This window comes from Stegastes partitus, unplaced genomic scaffold, assembly GCF_000690725.1.
Source record: "Stegastes partitus isolate 25-593 unplaced genomic scaffold, Stegastes_partitus-1.0.2 Scaffold18, whole genome shotgun sequence".
NCBI lineage: Eukaryota > Metazoa > Chordata > Actinopteri > Pomacentridae > Stegastes > Stegastes partitus.
This window is the reverse complement of record NW_007577749.1, coordinates 333,063-353,234: the sequence shown is the minus strand read 5'-3', so window position 1 is coordinate 353,234 and position 20,172 is coordinate 333,063. Positions and strand designations below refer to the sequence as shown.

At 42.8% G+C, this 20,172-nt stretch overlaps 1 long non-coding RNA gene across 1 annotated transcript in view; it reads left to right on the top strand.

Moving 5' to 3' along the window:
* LOC103364687 (uncharacterized) overlaps nucleotides 1-18,201 on the top strand; it is a 126,903-nt gene extending 108,702 nt beyond the window's left edge. Inside the window, exon 3 of the long non-coding RNA XR_520559.1 lies at nucleotides 17,889-18,201. This is a non-coding gene — a long non-coding RNA (uncharacterized LOC103364687). The remainder of the gene's footprint in view (nucleotides 1-17,888) is intronic.
* Nucleotides 18,202-20,172: the final 1,971 nt, after the last annotated feature.

Genomic DNA, 20,172 nt, shown 5'->3' with positions numbered 1-20,172 from the left:
ACCTAGAGATATCAAAGTTGCAGCTGGGTAAGAGCTGGTTGCATTCTCCAATGTGTAATGAAAGGTGCTTAAATGCTTTCTTTTTTATTACCTTTGGCATAAGATACATTGGTTTGTCCTCGACAAAAGAAAAGAAGGAAATGCCATATATGTATATGTGTATGTGTATGTGTGGATATGACCTACTGTGCCTGTATGGAACAGACTCTTCCAAACAGACTCCCGCAGACTAGAAAAGTAGTATAAATATCAACAACTGTAGATCCGTGGGTGTCCACAGCTGTGTATGTGCAGGTCCGCAAAGGAGCTTAATCAAGGCTTTAACACTACTGCATGTTGAAAACCACTATTTCCACCTTGCCATGACGGTCTGGTGCTGTGTCAATCTATCCATTATGTATACCCTACTTTATGGGCAGGTACATCCTGGACAGGTTTATCCCAGGGTAGAGCACAGCAATCAAATCACAGCAATCAAAGTTTAAATTAGATGAGGTTTGACCCATAGAAATGATGCATCAAGTCAGGCATTGAAAGCATACAGAGGAAAAACGTTTGTGTGCTTGAATCCCCTGAATTATGTTACACAAGTTGGCATTTGTAACAAGACCTAGTATTGGAAACAGGTTTCTGTCCAGGTAGACATGGCAGGTGTGTTGTAACCTCTTTACAGAGAGTCAGTGGTTTGAACAGTCAGGTACGCTGTTGCAGGTGTGTGTAAAGAGACAGAGCTTAGGTTTGTTAAGAGGTGTCATTTTCTTCCTGATGTAGTCCTGCTAGAACTTAAAAAACTGCTGGGTCCTCTGATAACTACCTGAGCAGTGTGTTGACCCAGCAGGGAGCTGTGTAATGTCTTAAAGGCCCTCTACTCTGTGACTCCTTGACACTGTGACTCTTTGACTCAGTGACTGGTCATATCCCAGTCTTCACCTAATCACTAAACCCTTACAGACTTACAGACACCACAGCTGTAGCACTGGAGTCTGTGAGTTCATGAGGGTTCAAAATGGTATAAAAAGGAGGAATGGAACACACCATTGTGACAGTACACGTTACTTAAACAAGACGTCTTCAAGGGAATTTGACTCATATTCTATTCACAGTTTGATTAGTTGCTCAGTTGATCACTCACTGACATTAGTGTTCGATATTTTAGCAAATTTAGCGAACTCAGGAAAGCCATGAACAATGTGCAAATCTTATTTGGATGTTTGACTGAAAATACAAACAGCACTACAAACATGCAATAAATAACCACAACAGCGAGTAGCCAGATGCTGTCATTAAAAGACTTCTATTATAATCAAAGTCTTGTCGGAGCAGTTTCAAGACGGCGAGAAGGTACAATCAGCACACATCTCTGATGGAGCACAAGGCATGTATGGTTTTATAAAGATCAGGTTCGGTTTTATGCATTTTTTTGCTTTTTTAAAATTTGTTCACTCTTTTTAACTAAGAGCAGTCGTTTGGTATTGATAAATCTACGTCTGTGGATTAATTATTTAGCCATAATAATCAGCTAACTATTGTACATCAGTTCCCTTTTTGTAGCCCTCCATATAACCCCAAATTAATTAGCTATACATTCTATTTTGGGCAGTTGCAAGTAATTTAATATATCCAATTTTGAAACAGTTTCCCAAAAGATCTTGTTTAATTACAGGCAAAGAACGAATGTTCTAAAGTTTCATTATGAGAGTCACAAAACATACAGCTGGTTTCTATCAGTGTTTAATCTGTGTCTCAGGAACTCATTACAAAGATAAATATAATTTATTATTTTAAAATGAGTTTCTTTGGTTTTTGGTGGAGTAGTGAGAGTGAGATAGCTGGTTCTGTTTCAGATTAAAAGCTCTTTAAGGATAATCATTTGGTTACAGATAAACTACAACAACGTGTGTACATTTTGAGCTGGGCAGGTCAAACATGTTGGACTGGACATCACCAGTTTCACCATGAGCTATGGGCAAGTCTCCCAGAAAAGTCTGCAGATATATGGAACACATAATACCTTTGAAAAGTTAACATTAGAGCTCTCGTGCATTTGACATTTTGACGGTTGGCCAGCTTTAAGCCTTCACGCACTTGGCAAGAGCACGCCTCAGAGTCCATGAGACCATGAGATTGGGACTGGGCCACTCTGTTAGTCTGTGGCTCAGAAAATCTGTGACGCTGATTCTTTGAGATTCCAATATTCTGTAACACCATGATTCTACGAGTGTGAGACTTCATGACTTTATTTGTCTGTACGTGATTTTACATACACAGTTTTAGAACATGTTAGCTCAAGAATGATGCATAGTAGAAACAGACATTACCCTTACTACTTAATCCTTTAAGCTAACAAGTTCAGATTGCCACCAAATATGTAACATGGAAAATGCAATGAGCTCAGTTAGGAGTAAACTGATTTTTCTTGTGATTAATAAATACCAAATAATATTTTGCAGAAATATCTTGTACCATATGGAGTGGATGGGCCGTTCTTCTGTTCCTTCTGTTGGGATGCTTGACGACAAACTACTAGTGCTGTGAGCATATGGGCTGTTTTGTCACAGAGATCATGGCAGGACATAATCTAAATGCCTCTTGTGTAAGCTATGTTAGTTTTTTTTTTGGTAAAATTTCACATCCAGCCCAGCTTTAATTACATTGTAAATCACAGATGTACTCTAAAAAATAAGGCTAGAGCTGTGTCCTAATTAGCTATAGACACTGCCATAATTCCCACAAAAGGACAAAAACTTGGGTCTGTTGCATGGACTTAATTACAACTTTGCTTTACAGTGATTATAATTTGTAGGTGTCCAAAATATCCATTTACTCCAATAAATAGCTGGTAAAATAAATGTGAAAATAGCGATTGTCATTATGTTGATGTTCAGCTGCTGTAGTATTTACCTTGTTAGTTTAGCAGGTTAGCATGCTGGATGAAGAGATCAAAAAGTCATTTAGCGTTATCTTCAGGGAACCATGAGTGTCTTAATCAAATTCTAACTGCATGTAATCAGTGTTGACATATTCCGCTATTGAGCTCGCGGTGGACGTAGCATCATTAGGATTCTGGGAATTATGAATATCTGTGCGAAATGTTGCATCAATCTATCCAACATTTGCCGGGTCAGTTTTTGTGTGGATTAAATGGGGTGGGCTAACTAACAGACTCAGTTCCCAGAATCATTTAAGATGAACTCTATTAGACTAGTGGGTGATCGCACATGATTCAAGAGATTGGACAAGCCTTGGTGAGGGGAGGATGATGTAAAACTGGTCTTGTTCCACTCCCAGTGAAATATCACTTAAAGTCTTTCCGTACTAACATTAATGTCAGCACTTCATTGGGATGATAAAATGACTCTATATAATCAGTTTTCTCGACATACAAAATCAATAATGGGAGTTTTGCAGCCTGGTGCGATGGTGAAAGACTTTAGCATTAAAACTGGACGACATGGAGGAGCCCATGTCTTCTTTCATGGCCCTTCTTACTGCCTCATACAGTCTGTACTGTACTAGCAGCGTAGCACAGCATGATAAGCATCACAAGCAGACGTTTGTTAAATGCTTTATAGTGTTGCTGGTGTGAGAGCAGTGACTGCAGCAACAGCAGTCCACTGATTTTCATTTACTCTCACGCACACCTGCACACAGAAATACACACATTCAAACGGACACTCAAGGACACCCCATACAAACGCATAGGATCACACTGACACCGCTAAAAACGAATATCCGGCCCCCAGTCTGTCACTGGCAAACGCAACTATAACACTTTGTTATATCACAGGCACAAGGCACAACCACACACACACACACACACACACTTGTCAAAGTGTAATTCACGTCACACATTTTCAGCCTGAGCCTGCATGAGCACTTTTCTTCCCCACTGCGGGATTTGGTTTCTCCTTGTTAGAGAACAGTACAGGAGTTGAAAGTAACAGGAAACAGTGTAACAGTGTAAAAAAAAAAAAGAAAAAAGAAAATCCCTCTGTCTGTCTCTCAGCTATAATTTCTTGGAACAGAAAGAGTCCCTTTTGAGACCTTTGATGGGAAACGTTAAGTTTTGCAGAGACTCAGCCAACTGAAAGTCAATATCGCTCGTAATGTAATACTCTGCTGGTGTCATAACAGAGGAGTCAGACCAGTTTGTAGTTTTTTTTTTTTTGTAGTTTTACTCTTCCTCTCGCTTATTAATCCCCCTCTCCCTACCTTTTCCTCTTCAACTCATTTTAATGCCCTCATTATCACCTTCCTCCTCAGAGCTCTTATCACCCAAAATCTCATCATCATCATCGCCGTCCTCCTCATCTTGTCCTCTCTGTCTTCCCTTTGTTCCTCCTCCAAATAATGCAACTTCCTTTTTCTTCTGCTATTCCTCTTCCTGTCTATTGTCGCCACTGCTTTCTCTCCTGTTTACTTTCTCCTTATCCACTCCTCTTCCTCTTCCTCACTGTAGAGCAGACTGGTTCCATGCTCGCCTGTCGAGGTAGACAGGCTGACAGATCAGCTGACTGACAGACCAGCATCACAGCAGATGATGGACAGGCAGAGAGGAGAGGCAGAGGAGATGATGAAGAAAGAGCTCAAGAGAAGAAGAGAAACAGCTTATGCAAATTCTGATGTGCAGTAATTGGATTGGCCACGTTTGATAGTAAAGTTTTGTTAAATCTCAGTTGGTCTTCTCAGCAGAAACATTTTTTATCAGGAAAATTTATACACAATCAGCTATGTTCATGCAAAGCGTTGCTGCTATTTTGTCAAACAGAAGTGACCTTTGCAAATTGTGATTGGAAAAGTTTTATTGCAAACTGTCTCAGGATTTGCTGCACGATGTCATCCATCTAATCCATTTTTACAGCCTTTTTGATATTTTTTTTTGTCATTTCAGCAATAAAATTATCTCAAGATTCTGATAGGAAATAAGTAGGGTTAGAAAGTTTTCAAGAATGTTTGTAATGCTGCCGTACCTATAGTCCACCCACACAGGTGTCTTCTGTTGTCCCGCCTGCCTTTTCTAAGGGTTCGGCCACAATGACATTACGTGGCCTAGCCCCCCATTGTCTTCAGTAAAGAACAAGTAAACATGCATTTACTTCCAATCCTAAATCTCTCTTTCCTCATGAAGACCATATGAGTTATTCTTACTCTCCTGTTAGTGCAGGTTCAGACTGAAAACAGCCTTGCACTAAAACAGCTCAGGCAGCCGTGAAGACGGCGAAGGCCAGGTTCTTATGGTCGGTCAAAATGGTGAAAGGCTGGAGAGCTCTCTCCACTCGTGGAGAGCCAGGACCACTGCCAGCAGTTCCTTGTTGCCCACATCGTAGTTCTTCTCCGCAGGTGACAGCCGCCAGGAGAAGAACGTGCAGGGATGCAGCCTCTGGGACGAGGGATTGTGCTGCAACAAGACCACTCCGACTCCCGTGTCAGAGGCGTCAACTTCAACCACAAAAGGGAGGACAGGATCAGGGTGTCGAACCTCCGGTAAAAGTTCGCAAACCCGAGGAACCGCTGTAGATCCTTCCGAGACGTCGGAGTGGGCCAAACGATCACAGCCTGGATCTTGGCAGGGTCAGGTTTTAGTTGGCCCCGGGCTATCACATACCCCAGGAACCCAACGGATGTGCGATGGAACTCATCCTTCTCAGGTTTGACGAAGAGGTGGTTCTCCAGAAGTCTCTGGAGCACCAGACGGACGTGCTGGCGATGCTCCTCCACCATTCTGGAGAAGACCAGAATATCTTCTAGGTAGATGAACAAGAAGGTGTTCAACATGTCTCTAAAGATCAGGAGCCGGAAGGACTGGCGGGGGGGAAGAGGAACCTGGGGCTGCCGACCGTAGGCACCAAGCATGGCAGAAAACACTCCATCCGACGATGGTGGCCATCCTCCAATCAATGTGGAGGTTGTGGGCTTGGAGCCACGGCAGTCCCAGAACCACTGGGGAGTGAGGAGAGGGGATAACGTAGAGACCGAGCCTCTTGCTGTGGTTCCCTGAGATTGTTAGGGCGACTGGCACTGTGCGGTGGGTCACATGGCCGAGGAGCCGGCCATCCAAGGCGTTTATAATCCGGGGGGACTCAAGAGCCACCAGAGGAACTTGATTCCCTTGGGCCAAACCTGCGTTGCGTCAATGAAGCTGTCGTCGGCTCCGGAGTCCACCAGCACTATAAGCGGGACCGCGGTGGAACCAGCTAGTAGGGAAGTAGGCAGTAGGCAGGTAGGGAAACTCATGATGGAGGGCTGGGCTTGTCAGGGAGCTGACTCACCAGTAGGCCCTCAGCTACTGATTCAAGGTCTTTACTGGTCACAAACACAGTCATACACGGTATATCGTGCAGTGAAATGCTTTGAAACATGGTGAAACACTGGTGAGCCCTCCTCTTTTGGCGCCTCCGGGCATGTGGTGATGAAGTGGCCCTGAGCCCCACAGTAGAGGCAACGCTGCTGCTGCATCTGCCGCTGTTGCTCCGCCGGTGTGAGGCGCACTCGACCCAGCTGCATGGGTTCGTCGGGAGCCAAGTCTCGTGAGGCGAGCGCGTCTTTGAGTTCCTATTACGGGAGAATAGTGTAATCAATGCTGCCTCATTCAAACTGCTCTCGGCTGCGAGAACACAGAACCGTACAGAATAATCCGCCACAGAACTTGTCCCCTGTCTGAGCTCATACAACCTGTCGGCTGCGTCCTGCCTCTGAACGGGGTGATTGAATTTCTGCAGCATTTCTGTCGTAACGGTTTCGTACGAGCTCAGCAGGGGTGACTTATTTTTCCACAACGCCATGGCCCATTGTGTAGCCTGGCCGCGAAGGAGATTGATGCAAAAAGCAATTTTAATTTTGTCAGTGGAAAACCGAGACAGCTGCATATCAAACACTAGTTTACAATTTAATAGAAACAGGTCACACTGACCGGACTCTCCGGCATAAGGCTGAGGAGTCGGAACACGAGTTTCTCTCAACGGAGCAGGAGGAGGGGTCGGCTCAGGAGGAGAATCACTCACCGGGGCTGAGGGTGCTGGTTTGGCGCTGGGGGACTGCTCAGACAGCTGCTGGACACTGACGAGTAGAGCCTGCAGGGCCTGGGTAATCTCCTTCAGCTGGAGCTCATGCTTTCTGATGAGGGCACCTTGTCTGCAGAGCGCCTCTTTTAGGGGCCCGTGGTTTGCCGGGTCCATACTGGTATTGGCCAGAAGATTCTGTGAGGACATGCTGGATGGCAGGAGGCGGGACACACAGGCGAATAATGAAAAAGTGGTTTATTACAAATCGGGGAGGGAAAGTTGAGCCCAGAGGCAGTGGGGTTATCCAGCGGGAAAGGTTGGTGCAGAAGGTGCTGCAGGGAGAAGGTGCAGGTTCTCAGGAGAAAGACGCTGTAACCAGGTGAGGGAGGGGATCCGAGGGAATCAGCGTTGCGACTCGTGAGGGGAAGGACGGCTGTGCTTGGAGAGGTGCGCTGCTGCTGAGCGGGTGGAACTCGTGACTGGAATCCAGTGAAGGTGACAGCTGGGGAGACGGAGGAAAACACACGATTAGGAATGCGCTCGCACAGACATGCACAGAAAAGCTCGAGACTACAAAACTCTCGTACACGACTGAGAACTGGCCTAGATACGCCGTGAGAGGAGTTCAATCCTCTGGCACTGGGAAGCAGGAGACGCCAGGCTTTAACCAGTGCTTGATTGCCGATTGGCCGCAGGTCTGTAATCACCTCCACTGCTCGGAGCCCGCTCAGCCTGCAAGCACAAAGCACACGACACCTACACCAAGCACAGCAGGAAGTGAAATATAAAATAATGGTGTTCCTACCAGGAACACCACAAAACCAAGACGTTACAACCCTGAAAGCTATCACAGCGTCACCTAATTCATGTTTTGTCATGACATTCAAGAACAGCAGAAATACATTACGTACCAGGAATATCTGCCTGCATTTTGTGATGATGGATAAAACTGTCAACAAACCGGAGTCAAGGTTTAACTTTCAGACCAGATAAAACTTAAGTGTTTTGGCAGAGCCCCTGTGTTGGCACTATCATGTCACAGACAGGCGGGTCTCATTCAAAAGAACACTGGACGTGGAGCTGTTGGTCTGAAAGCTGCGAAAGGTTTTTATTGTGCCAGTTCGGACTCAGTTACAGCAACACAAGTGTAATCAGTTTGTTTCACTCTGATATGAAGTTCCAGTAAGTTCATGCTGGTAAACTGTGCCACACAAATTTGAAGCACTGAACAGAAAGTGCTTTCACGGCATTAACCTTTAACAAAACAGTCAGAGTCCCCAACAAAGGAAGCTTTCCTGCTAGCTTTGTCCCTCCAAGGTTACAAGCCTCCAACACCCACCTGAAGGGAAATGCTGAATTTTTCTCCTGTGGAAAACTCAAATATCTATGCAAAATTCAATGACAATGTATTCTATTGTAAAGTAAAGCAGTGGATGGACTGATGGCACTATCAACTAAATAAATGAAGGTTAAACCAAACCTAATCTCAGTCTTCTTAAGGGTTGTCCCTATCATGGTTCTGATCATCCCTATGTGAAGGGTCCTGGGCCCCCACACTACAGGGATTGTGACACACAGAAAGAGGCTGGGGCACAGCATTATTGCTGACTTTATTTGAGTATCTGCTCTATTAAAAACCTTCAAAAGTACCAAAGAATGCTGCTTAACTGCAGTAAGGCTTAGAAGTTGCAGTTGTTGAGCTTCATCAAGACCGTACTTTTATATTTGGCCTTCAAAAGCTACATTCAAGCAGATGATTCAAGAATTAAGAGCGAACCTGAAGCTGGGTATTCTGAGCAGTTTTCTGTTTCATGTTTCCTGGCCAGCTCTTCCTCCAGAGTGCTAATCTTTCTCCACTCTTTCTCACGCTGGATCAGGAGCTCTTGTTTGTGGCCAAGTAGGATCAAGATTTAAAGATGCTCCTTGGTCAGAGCCTCCATTGGGTTTGGAATCTAGTAATCACTTGTCCTTTTCGGTGGCTCTCCGGCTCTAAAGGTATGACTTAAGCACTTCGTACCTTCCAGTTTAGCACCATCTGATCTTTTAGACCTTGTCCTACCAGGCTGCGTTAGCGCTTTCATGTTCTTCCTGCCATTGAGCTTAACTCTTTCAGCTGCCTCTATTTGTACACTTTCACAAAGGGAGGTCATTTCTTGTTCTGTCATTCTGATGACTTCCTTGTATCTCCTGAGCTGGTCGTCAACCTCTGATGCTCTCCAGCTTACTGACTTCCTACTTAGAGCTGTGGTCCACAGTCAAGCTCTCCATTTCTTATATCAGGTTTCTCCTTTCAGTTTTTTTTTTAGTTTAAACCTAAAGCTCACATTTTCACAGAGCAGGCTCCAGCTCTGCTCCTCAACTTAATAAAGAGCTTGCCACAGAGCATTGACGCTCTCATTGGACGCTCCTGGTGGAGCCACTCTCGGGAGCCAACAGCCAAATTATTGTGCCGCATTTTTCTAAATGCTTGAATACATTTTTTGTTTAATTTTAGATGTGGCCCCACAGTTAATTTCACTGAAATACGTTTTTACTCTTATAGGAAATCTGCCTTTACTTTACGCCATACTAAAATGAGCTACAGTGCTCCCATTAGCATGTGAGCAATATAATTGAAATTCAACATTTTACAAAAGTCAAAGTGTACAAGTCAAGATGCTCAAGAACACAGAGTGGAGATATTCAAGAATTACTGCTTTGCACCATGGCTATGTTGAGGACCGCTGCAACAACACCCATGCAACTGTGAACCCCCATTTCCAGCCGTAGCAGGCAGCTGACTTCAGCAGAAGGGTTGATGAACCTACTGTATGTTACCTACCAAGCACCAGGCAGCAGGCAAGGGTAGCAGTTAGCCTAAGAAGAACATCGCAGAACTAATCAAATCAAATCAAGTTTGTTGTCATTTTGCTGTACATACACAGTAGTACAGGCAAGATGAGAGAGCGTTTCGTCAGGATCATTTAATTAGTAAGTTTTGCGGAATGCACGTCTGGGATAGGCAAGACACTCAAAACCTTTACTTTCGTTGTGACCTGAAGGGGCCGCTGCGTCTATGTGCGCCGCCATCACCATGGCAACTAGCAGCTAAAGCAGCAAATATTTTATTTCCCAGGCTGGTGGAGACCAAAGTAGAGCTCAAAGGAGGGAGATTGTTGGACTTGGCTTGCTTGCAAGGCGAGTTACCTGTTTTTGTGTGTTTTGTTTAAAGTGCATAGAGAGAAACATCCGATGTGAACGCACATTGTTTTTACACGAAAATGGCCTTGCAAATCCAGCTGTCCAATGTAGATGTAGTCCAATTTTTTCGTTTTACTGTAGAAAATTCTTTAACAACATAGTTATTTAAACAGACAAGTCAGCCTACTGACACCTTCAGCTGTGCCTTTAGGTCATGATTCTTGCCTTTCAGGTCACAACAGTTTATCAGCAGACCATGAAGCACGTACTGCTACTGAATCTAGCCACAGCAGTTCACCCACTAGCCCTGCCAGTATCACGGTGGTGGTAGCTATGTGCCTTCTTATCATTCTTATCAGCGCTATTCACAGCAAACATGTTGACTCGTCATAAAAAAAAAAAGTACAGATGTTGCAGTACATTAATTGTACTCAAAGCCAGCATGAATAATCAGACTAATGACCGGAGCCAAAAACAACACACATCACGATGCAGCGGTTAACTTTGTTACAGTGAATTAAAGCATTTGAGAAAAAAAAATACGTGTCAGTTTAGAGTATTGATTTTGACACATTTTCAGCATCAGCACTGTTGACTGTGGAAAATTATAAATATATATATATAAAATAGTAATATAATATAATGGCGTTTAAGAGGTTAACCAGTTGTTTGGTTTAGCAGCAGTTTAAATTTCACCTTGACAATATGTTAATAAAGTAAACACTGAAAGCATCTTTTTCTGCAACATTTTTTCCTAAAGTTTCCAAACTTTCTTTTTTAAACCAAAAAACAATTTTCAAACAATAATACATTTTTTTTCTTCTGTTTGATTCGCAGCCCTTTGAGAGATATCACTTTCTGAATGGTGCTCTGAAGACGCGCTACAGTTGATTGTCACTTATTGAGCTCAATACAATGAGTGGAATTGAAAGATTAAATATAAAAGACACTTTTCAAAAGGTAACCTCAGTATTTCCTGTGAGGTATGAAACTGTCAAGGTTTCATATTGTCATAAATAAATACCATTACATAGCAATAGAAATGCATTTTTCAAATAAACAATGATATTTCTTACTATGAAATGCCTCTCTACGTCTCATGGCCTCTCATTTACGTTCATTTAAGCTGCCATATACAGTAGACCTCTTCTCGAGTAACAGAGCTCTCATAAGTGCTTTCACCTGCCTCCCGCTTATTTTTTCATCCTTCACGTTAAAGCATGTGCTGATCAGATCTTGGCAGAACTTGAACCTCTGTGTCTGGCATTTTCACATCACACCAATTAACCTGTGTGTGTTTGTTTTTGTGTGTGGAACTGCTGCCTCACATTTTCCAACATTTCAGAGCGTTTGCTTCAAATTCATGTGACAGCTTAACGTGAGTGTTGCTCAGGAGGAAGAACAAGAAGAGCAGCAGAGGAGACAGGGGGTGGCCAGAAGATGGGAGAGTAAAAGCAAAGACACAAAGTGAGAGGATGAACAGAGGGGAGGAAGACAAAATGGGACAGACAAGATGGGAGAGTAATAGAGAGTAATAGAGCTGGAGAGCTGAAGATAGACAGAAGAGGAGATGAGGCTGAAAGAGGAGGCTAGACAGACGATCAGAGTAATAGATGAGACAAAATGAAAGACAGAGCTAGGAGAGGAGAGGCTGGGCAAGTCACTGGGGCTTCACTAATTGCCACTCAGAAGAAGGGGAGAGGGCTCTTTCCAAAGAACGGTCATGCTGGTCTGTTCTTTGAATCAGATCTCTGTTCCTACCCCTCCTCCCTCCGCCACCGTCTAGACAAGAGCAGAACAAGCTGTTCTTGTTATGGGAGGAAGAGGAGAAAATGTGCAGTGTCATTAGGTCGCTCACTGCCAGCCGGGCAAATCGGAAGGATTCGCACCAGGAGCGGGCCTGCAAGGTGTTTGTTCGGTGCCGTGTTGTATTTGCAGGTACGAGCCGTCTGTGTGTTGATTAACTGCGGCAAAACACAGCGGCTCCCCACCTCCCCAACCACACTAATGAATTTCATTAGAATGTTTCCTTCCACTTCTTCTGTGAATTTTTTCTCTTTTTTTTTTTTTCTTTTGCCTCTGTCTCCCATCTATTACCTCGCCAAGGACAAATAGTTACCACAAAAAGGAAGAATCCAGACCACAAGTGTGGAGAATCTGGCTGAGACTTGATTACAGCGGTCAATTAGACCTCCGTAATTGCATTAAGTAATGAGTTTGGCACGCAGGCGTCAAAGCTGATTTGTTACTATGGCAAAGACATCATTTAGCTGAATTTTTCAGTGGTAGTTGTGTAAATAAGTCCAATTTTCTCTGCCTCACATACTGCCCTCAAACAAGCAGGACACATTTGAGAGACTGGACATGTGGAAGCTTTTTTTTTTTTTTTTGGCCAAAGTAAAACATTGGCAGAACTAAACTTGTATCTGATTAGCTCCTGATTGTTGTGGTACCATAGAATGACCACGATGGAGTCAAGTTTAACCTGCGAGGCCACCTCTGGCTAAAGTGAGCTGATGGGTCCCTGTAACACCCATGTTCTTACCACCTTCACCTTCTCTGTGCTTAAGCCTTACTGACGCCAAGGTTTGCTGAGTGATAATTTGATTGAAAAAAATTAAAAGTAACCCCTGCAGTTCTTGCATATATCTGACTTGCCGACATATTTCATGATATGATCAACTGATCAGCACTGGCCAGAGCAGTAGCCAGGCCTGTAGCCAGCTATGAGGTCACTGAGGTCTTGACCTCACTACATTTTTTTTTTTACTTCTCAGTCTGACATTTTATATTATGTGTGTGTGTGTGTGTGTGTGTGTGTGTAAATGGGAAGAACAGTCAGCAAATATGAACAAATTCTCTGCATGCTCGCATCGATCCGCCAAATAAGATTCATTCCATCCTATAAAATACAGCGGGGTGTAAACTGGGCCTTGTGCTGTTTTATTCTGCTGTCTGACAAGCCAAGAACAGGCTATAAAATCCAGCATATGTTGGACATACAGGATCCCAAAAAACGAGCTCACGGTTTTAAGATCGCACTCCCAAAACCACAACAATACATTCAGGACAAGGTGGTAGAACCATCCATCCATCCATCCATCCATCCATCCATCCATCCATCCATCCATCCATTATCTATACACCACTTAATCCTCACTGGGGTCGCGGGGGGGCTGGAGCCTATAAAACGGAATCAGCCCTGAGCCAGCTTCGAACTCACGACCTCCACATTGGGACTGTTGCCCGATACGGGGAGTGCCAGCTCAACCTAGTGAGCTATTGCGGCACCTTTTCATTTCCCAGCCGACTTAGGGCGAAGGCAGGGCACACCCTGAACAGGTCACTAGCCTACCACAGGGAAGGTGGTGGAACCACAATAACAAAATTCTACCAGCAGTGAGTAACGTTTTCTTGTCTACTGCAACTCTGCTTCTCATGATTTTACCACACAGCTCTCGCAAGTCTCACTTTTGACAGCTTTGAAAATTAATGTTACCTGTGCAATGTGGTCCAGTAGAGTTACAACCACATATCGTGCTGTGTCAACTAACTCACGGTACCCTGCTCAAGGTTAGCCACCTGACTCACTAACATCGATCCTCGGGCTGCTGCCTTTTTAACCCTTCCATGTCTGTAACACAATCCCAAACAAAAGAAAGAACTATCACACTTACTTTACAGGTATGTAAGAAAAAGGAAATGTTTCTTTTGCCTACAGATTGAGATTTTAAAATGCCCCAGAGGCATACAGAAGCACAAAACACATCATTTTAAATACTCTGGCTACCTGTTAGTTTTCATATTGATTTTAAAGTTTTTTTTTGTTTTTTATAATCAGTTTATAAGGCATCATTATAAAGGGCTTACACTTTTAGCTGTTCCATAAAGCAGAACAAAAACATCTATTGATGCAGCTTGCAGCCAATACGCTCCGAGCCACTGGAACACGATGTGAGAGGAGCTAAAAATGTTTTAACGTAGCATAAACTGAAAAATCCATCTATTCAGTTTGACTTTTATGTGGTGTTTTATAATTTGGCAGTTTTAGTATAGTTTTGAATCATTATTTATTTTTAGTATATTTTATTTTCAGTTTTGTTGCATGTTTTGTCAGCACTTTGAAATCCATTTCACTTGTTTGAAAAGTGCTATACAAATAAAGTTAGACTGGTTGATTGATTGGCAAATACAAAACTCATGAATCCACAAAATGTCAAAAGTAAATAACAAATAAAATAATTGATCTAATGGTGGTGCATGTGATTTAGCCTAAATGTGAGTAGGGATGTATGTAAATGTGCATGAACATGTGTGCAGGTATGCGGAGATCAAATCATGTGTTTTTATTTACATTGTCATTGGACATCCTCATTGATCATGTGTGTCCATGTGAGCTCTGACAAACGTCCATCTGTCGTCTAATTCTGGGTTCAGACTCAAGATGTTAGCACAAAATTAGTCCCACCTGTAGGCCACAGAGTGTAGAGACTGACAATGACCGATTAGCATGTCTCTGCTGTGATTTGACAACTTCCACACCATGTCCATGACTTTGACCAACAGGAACCCAAAGAAGTTCTCTGTACACAACTTAGTAAAGTGGAATTTAGGCTGAAGGATAAATGGTTCAAACTGTTCTCTTGGTGCAAATAATGAACAGGTTTCTTGTTTATCCTTTTCTTTTTAGAGCTTTTTCAAACACAAGAGAGCCAGTAACTGGTAGTTTGTCCCTGGTATCTCCTTCAGGATAAAATGAAGACATAAACCTCAATTTGTTTGTTTACAGCAAAACTCCACAGTGCACCATTCATATGCAACTTCTAAGCACGAAGTGTAAGCTTCAGTTGTTTTGTTTGTTTGTTTGTTTTTTTTAAATTCAGTCTCCTTTGAGTCATCTAACTATATAGAAATGCAGTTACTCCTGTCAGCTGCTATTATGCTTTAGTGGAGCATAAAGACTAAGTTTTGGTGAAATTAATGCAAACTATTCTGGGTTCGCCTGCCCTGCCCAGTTGGTGCCTCACATTAAATGCCACTCTTTGTTACAGTTTTGCCTCATAAGTGGTTTGTGTTACTAAGGGGAGGATGCTTTTCTTCTCTCTGCATCATCAGTTTGAGAAAAACAAGTTTTGTCACTTAGAGAGAAAAAAACGAGTTAAAAAATGTATCCATGGAGATGGCATGCAGACAAACACGCCTCCACCACTCAATTATTATTTGCTAAAGTTTGTGTGAGTTTTAATTACAGTAATAATTATGTTGGCAGTGATGAATTGGATCCTATTTTAACAGTGAAACATTGTGGCTTTGCTTGAAATTAAGTTGTGTAGTTAGTAGTGTTTATTCATTAGGTGTTCAGGAGCTCGTCCGAATATCAAGTAAATACATAGTACACATAAAGGGCTGCTGTTCGGGCTGCAGTATAATTGGTAATTCACACACCTAATTATTAAATGATCTGCCAGTCTGACTGGTGTGCAGTTGCTGTGACTAGTTCTGGAAAATGAAATATGAAAAATTCTAAGTGTCTCTTTCGCAAGGTAATGATGTGGTAACCTCAAATAATCCACACATGTCAACAGTTTGCATTAGAAATTGGTATTTAAAGAAAAAGATGAAGAATCTCATTTACTTTCTTCATACCTAGAAGGAGAGCAGCAGTCTCAGCAGCAGACTTTGCAACATTTCTGCAATGACATCCAAGCTATTCTACCTGGTCCACAGTGGATACAGTCCAGCATAGGCAGCAACAGATTGGGGCTGGGGTTGTGTCCTTATACCTATACTACCATACTACACAGCATAAAGGAAAAGGTTTTGTGTCCCAATACATAGTGTGTCAACTGTAGTGTGCCAAAACTAGCAGGATGTCCTACTACATGCAGTCGGATGTAAGCCGGCGGCTTTGCTGGCCAGTCTGACCCACAATCCTCTGTACAGTTACGACACAGTCGTCACAATGTCTCGTGATAATATAGATGAGCTTGAGCTGCAGAGAACACTAAAACAAATGACAGCTCATTTCATACGCTATTCTGTGATGGTCAAAGTTTAAGGTGCAATATTTTGACTGCAGAGGACTTTGTAGTTGCAATACCAAGACTGGCCACTGGAAAAAACTGGCAGCAAGCTGAGTCATACCCAAATGGTCAGTGGTCACGTTGCCTCAGGGATCATTTTGGCACCAGATTGTGCAATGGGAAAATGGCTACAATTTTGAAAATAAATCACTTAAAAAAGCTGTATCCATCTTTAAAACTGTCCATCAGGAGTCAGGTGAGACAGCGTTGTCAGAATGTCATGCTGTTTTCAATGTTTGTCCAAAGGTGTTTTTGTTGTTGTTGTTGTTTTTTTTTGTATTTTTAAAAAAAACGATATATAAGAAAAAACCACTGAGATCTACTAAACATTACAAAAACTGGAAAAAAAAAAGGGAAAGACAAGTAAATGTTTAACCCTACATCTTACATTTCGCCATGTCCCAATATTTAATCCATAGGAGGGACTGACTTTTTGACAACAAATTATCTATATGATATACAATCAACAAAACAAACTTGGCTTTCTTCTACGCACATTTTTTTTTGTCTTTTTAGACTGTAGAACTGAGTGTGACTCTTTATCATTTATGTTTAATTTATTCCCTCCAAACTGCACACTTCCCATCCGGGGCCACACTAGCATGGCCTTGCTTTCCACTGCATCAAACACTTTGTTGTTGTTATTTTTTACTTATTATGATTAAAGTTCTGCATGATTATTCATTCCCCTCCAGAACATATATATTTCTCACATTCATATTTTTAGGTTTAAGTTGGGTTTTTTTCTCCCCCCACTGATAGTGCTAATCACACTTATTAATATTTAGAAGGAAAGAAGCGTTTTGGTAATAACCGTGACAGGAGCACATTATGGTTCGGGGCTGCGGCACATCAAAGGCCCCGTTTGAAAGAGCTGTTTATGTATTTGTTGTTTTGAACAGGAGACCACTTTTTTGTTTGACCTTGTTTCTGTGTGAATTCAACACATTAACTCTGCTTTGTGTTTGAGCTCACAGGTGAAAAAAGAAAAAAAAAATAAAATAAAATTTCACATGACCTTGCACATTGGGAAGCGTAGATAACAGGGAGAACTCCACATAACAGCCCAGTGTTTGAGCATTTTGTTGTCTGCGCAGTTTATCAATGCTTTTACACATTTTAGAGCGTGCCGGCATGCACTACTATTGCGGTGACACTGGTGTATGTGTGTGGGCGTACTTTTTTTAACTTGTGTTTTCTCTCTCACTCTCACTCTCCTAACATGTATTTTTATCAAAATGTTTTTTTTTTTTCCATTTTACTTTCCATTATGGTTTGATTGTGTGTGTGTGTGTGTGTGTGTGTGTGTGTGTGCGTGTGTGTGTGTGTGTGTGTTTTAATGTTATACCACAAAATTCTCCATCTTTTCACTGCAGAGATGAAGCAGATCGATTCTTTTAACGTTCTTTAAAAGCAATAACGACTTTAGGACCTTAAATAAACACAATTATTTCTTCTCCTAGGATGCAAAGTGAAGCATCAGCTACAGTATTTGCCTGATGTTCAGGCTCAGCTGCTATTCAAAGAACTAAATGTTTGAAATGGTTTTGGCTAAAGAAACACTCTTTCTGTTTGTCTCCCCCCTTTTTTTCTCACCCACCTTCCCCTTCCCCCGGCTGTACAGAGTGCAAGTTCCACTGCACCAATGGGAATTGCTTGCGTCTGGGCTCGCTGATCTGCAACCAGCTGAATAACTGTGGGGACAACAGCGATGAGGAGAACTGCCCCGTGGTCACCCAGCACCCTCCGCCGGGCATCTTTAACTGTGAGTGCTGCAGGATGCTGCTACACCTCTGAGCCTCGCACAGCCAGACGACACAACCTGCTTCTCTTCCCTCCCTCATCCTCCTCGCTCTAATGTCTCTCCTGTCTGCTGTTTCTATTCTCTTTCTCCTGGGGGCTCTTCTCCTTCCCCAGCGAGCCAGTCTGATGTAGAGATGGGTGGGACACACTTCCCATGTACAAGACATATACATATACATATGTTGATGTATCAGCATGGAGTAAATACACCATAAAGATCCCTTAATGCATTACTTTTTACATCCATCACACATCCATACACATCTTCCTCAAAAACTTTTCCCACCTTTCCATTTCCATGCATTTTTTTCTTTTTTAAATCTCCCTTTCATACCCTCACCACCAACACCAACCACCTCCTTTTACCTCCCGCTGAGCAGCAGTGTCCAGGGAACAAGATGAGAGTGTTCCCTCGACTCGGCACGATCCGTGGAAACACAGGGAGAGAGGAGGGGGGGAGACGCAGAGAGAGAGAGAGAGAGACGGAGAGAGGGTGAAGGACACCAATGGGCTCCGATGGCTGTCTGCCAGGCCACTTTGATGTGCTGCAGCATTCTCTTTCAACAACTTTTAGGAGGAGAGGGAAAACTTTTTACAGCAGCACTTTCATCCTTGGCTCTGTGTGTGTGTGTGTGTGTGTGTGTGTGTGTGTGTGTATGCATCTAGCAGGTTCCTTACCTTCCCCTCCCCTCCTCTTCTCATCCCACCCTCCCTCATTCACTCCCCCGCCACCCACCTCCCTCCCTCAAATGCGTTTCACCTCTCCAACCCCTCCAACCTTGTTGTTTTGTGAATTTATTTCACTTTTTTTTTCTTCCTCTTTTTCTGTCTACCTTCCTGCCGCTTCACAAAGCACTGGGAACAAACTTTTCTTTTCTTTTTTTCTTTTTTAAATTTTGGGGAGGCGATTTGGAAGGGCGGCGGGGGAGGGAGGGAGAGAGGGGGGCTCATTTCCAATGGATAGAATCCTGAGCCGGGTACTTAAAATATTTAGCTGTCTAGAGTGAATGTTAATGTAAGTGTCTGCGGCTGGCGTTATGGGAAAGCTGTACAATGATTGTAATTTTCTGAGCCAGTGCGCATTTTCTGGTGATGCCTGAGAGACACACGGAGGGAGAGAGGAATGGGTGGAGGGAGAGAAGAAGGGAGGACAGAAAAAGAAATGGAGAGACAGAGGAAGTGTGGATTGAAAGGAGTGCAGACAGCCTCAGAGGGGAGACGAGAGGGGTTGGAAGGGTGACAGAGGAGCAGACAGCGACATGGAGGTGGATAGACAGAAAGAGAGGAGGATGAGGAGGAGAAGGAGAGGAAGGAAAGGAAGAGGGACATAAAAATGTTTCTGTGGTAATGGAGTTTGCCATCTTGTTGCAGCCGCTGGCTGTTGCCGTGGCGGTGGCAGACAGATGGATCATGAATACTGTCTAGACACACTGCAGCCTGACGCCCCGCATCTCACTCCCTGCTCCTCCTCTCCTCTCCTCTCCTCTCCTCTCCTCTCTGAAGTTGGAGTTTAAAACAACAGTGAAAAACAGAAAATTAGCCTGAAAAACTTCTATTTTAGATGTAGCTTGTTTACATCTCGATATATGTTTCTAAATCTGATCTCATAAAAAATGGTCCTAAATAGTATCCAATGTTTTTCAGATGAGACACAGGTTTTAGTACTTCCTGTTTAGTACTTCCCTATATTAATGCAGTCATTATTACTTGTACTAAATAGGTTTGTGCGTTTCTTGCAAAGATTGGTAGAATCTCTGGAGTGAAAAAGGCCTGCATCATCTAAGTTATGTTTCATTTTAAATTTTCTTTTTAAACTAAGACTATGACTTTTAAAAGAAGAAATAACATCGTGCCTCTTACAGATTCAGTTTTAAAATCGATAAGCCATACAAAACAGCTGTGCTAAATTCAGTAAGTTAAGCGTCCTCAGGAGTTTTAGATTAGTTGGTCTGGTAAAACAAAAAATGTATAGTGGCTGATGTTAGACAATGATAGGAAATATAAAGCAAATACTACTAACAATAAACATTACTAAGCAGTTTGCATACTTTATGACTCTTGTCCATTGTTATAGATACTAATTGTCACATCATCCCTCTCTTGTC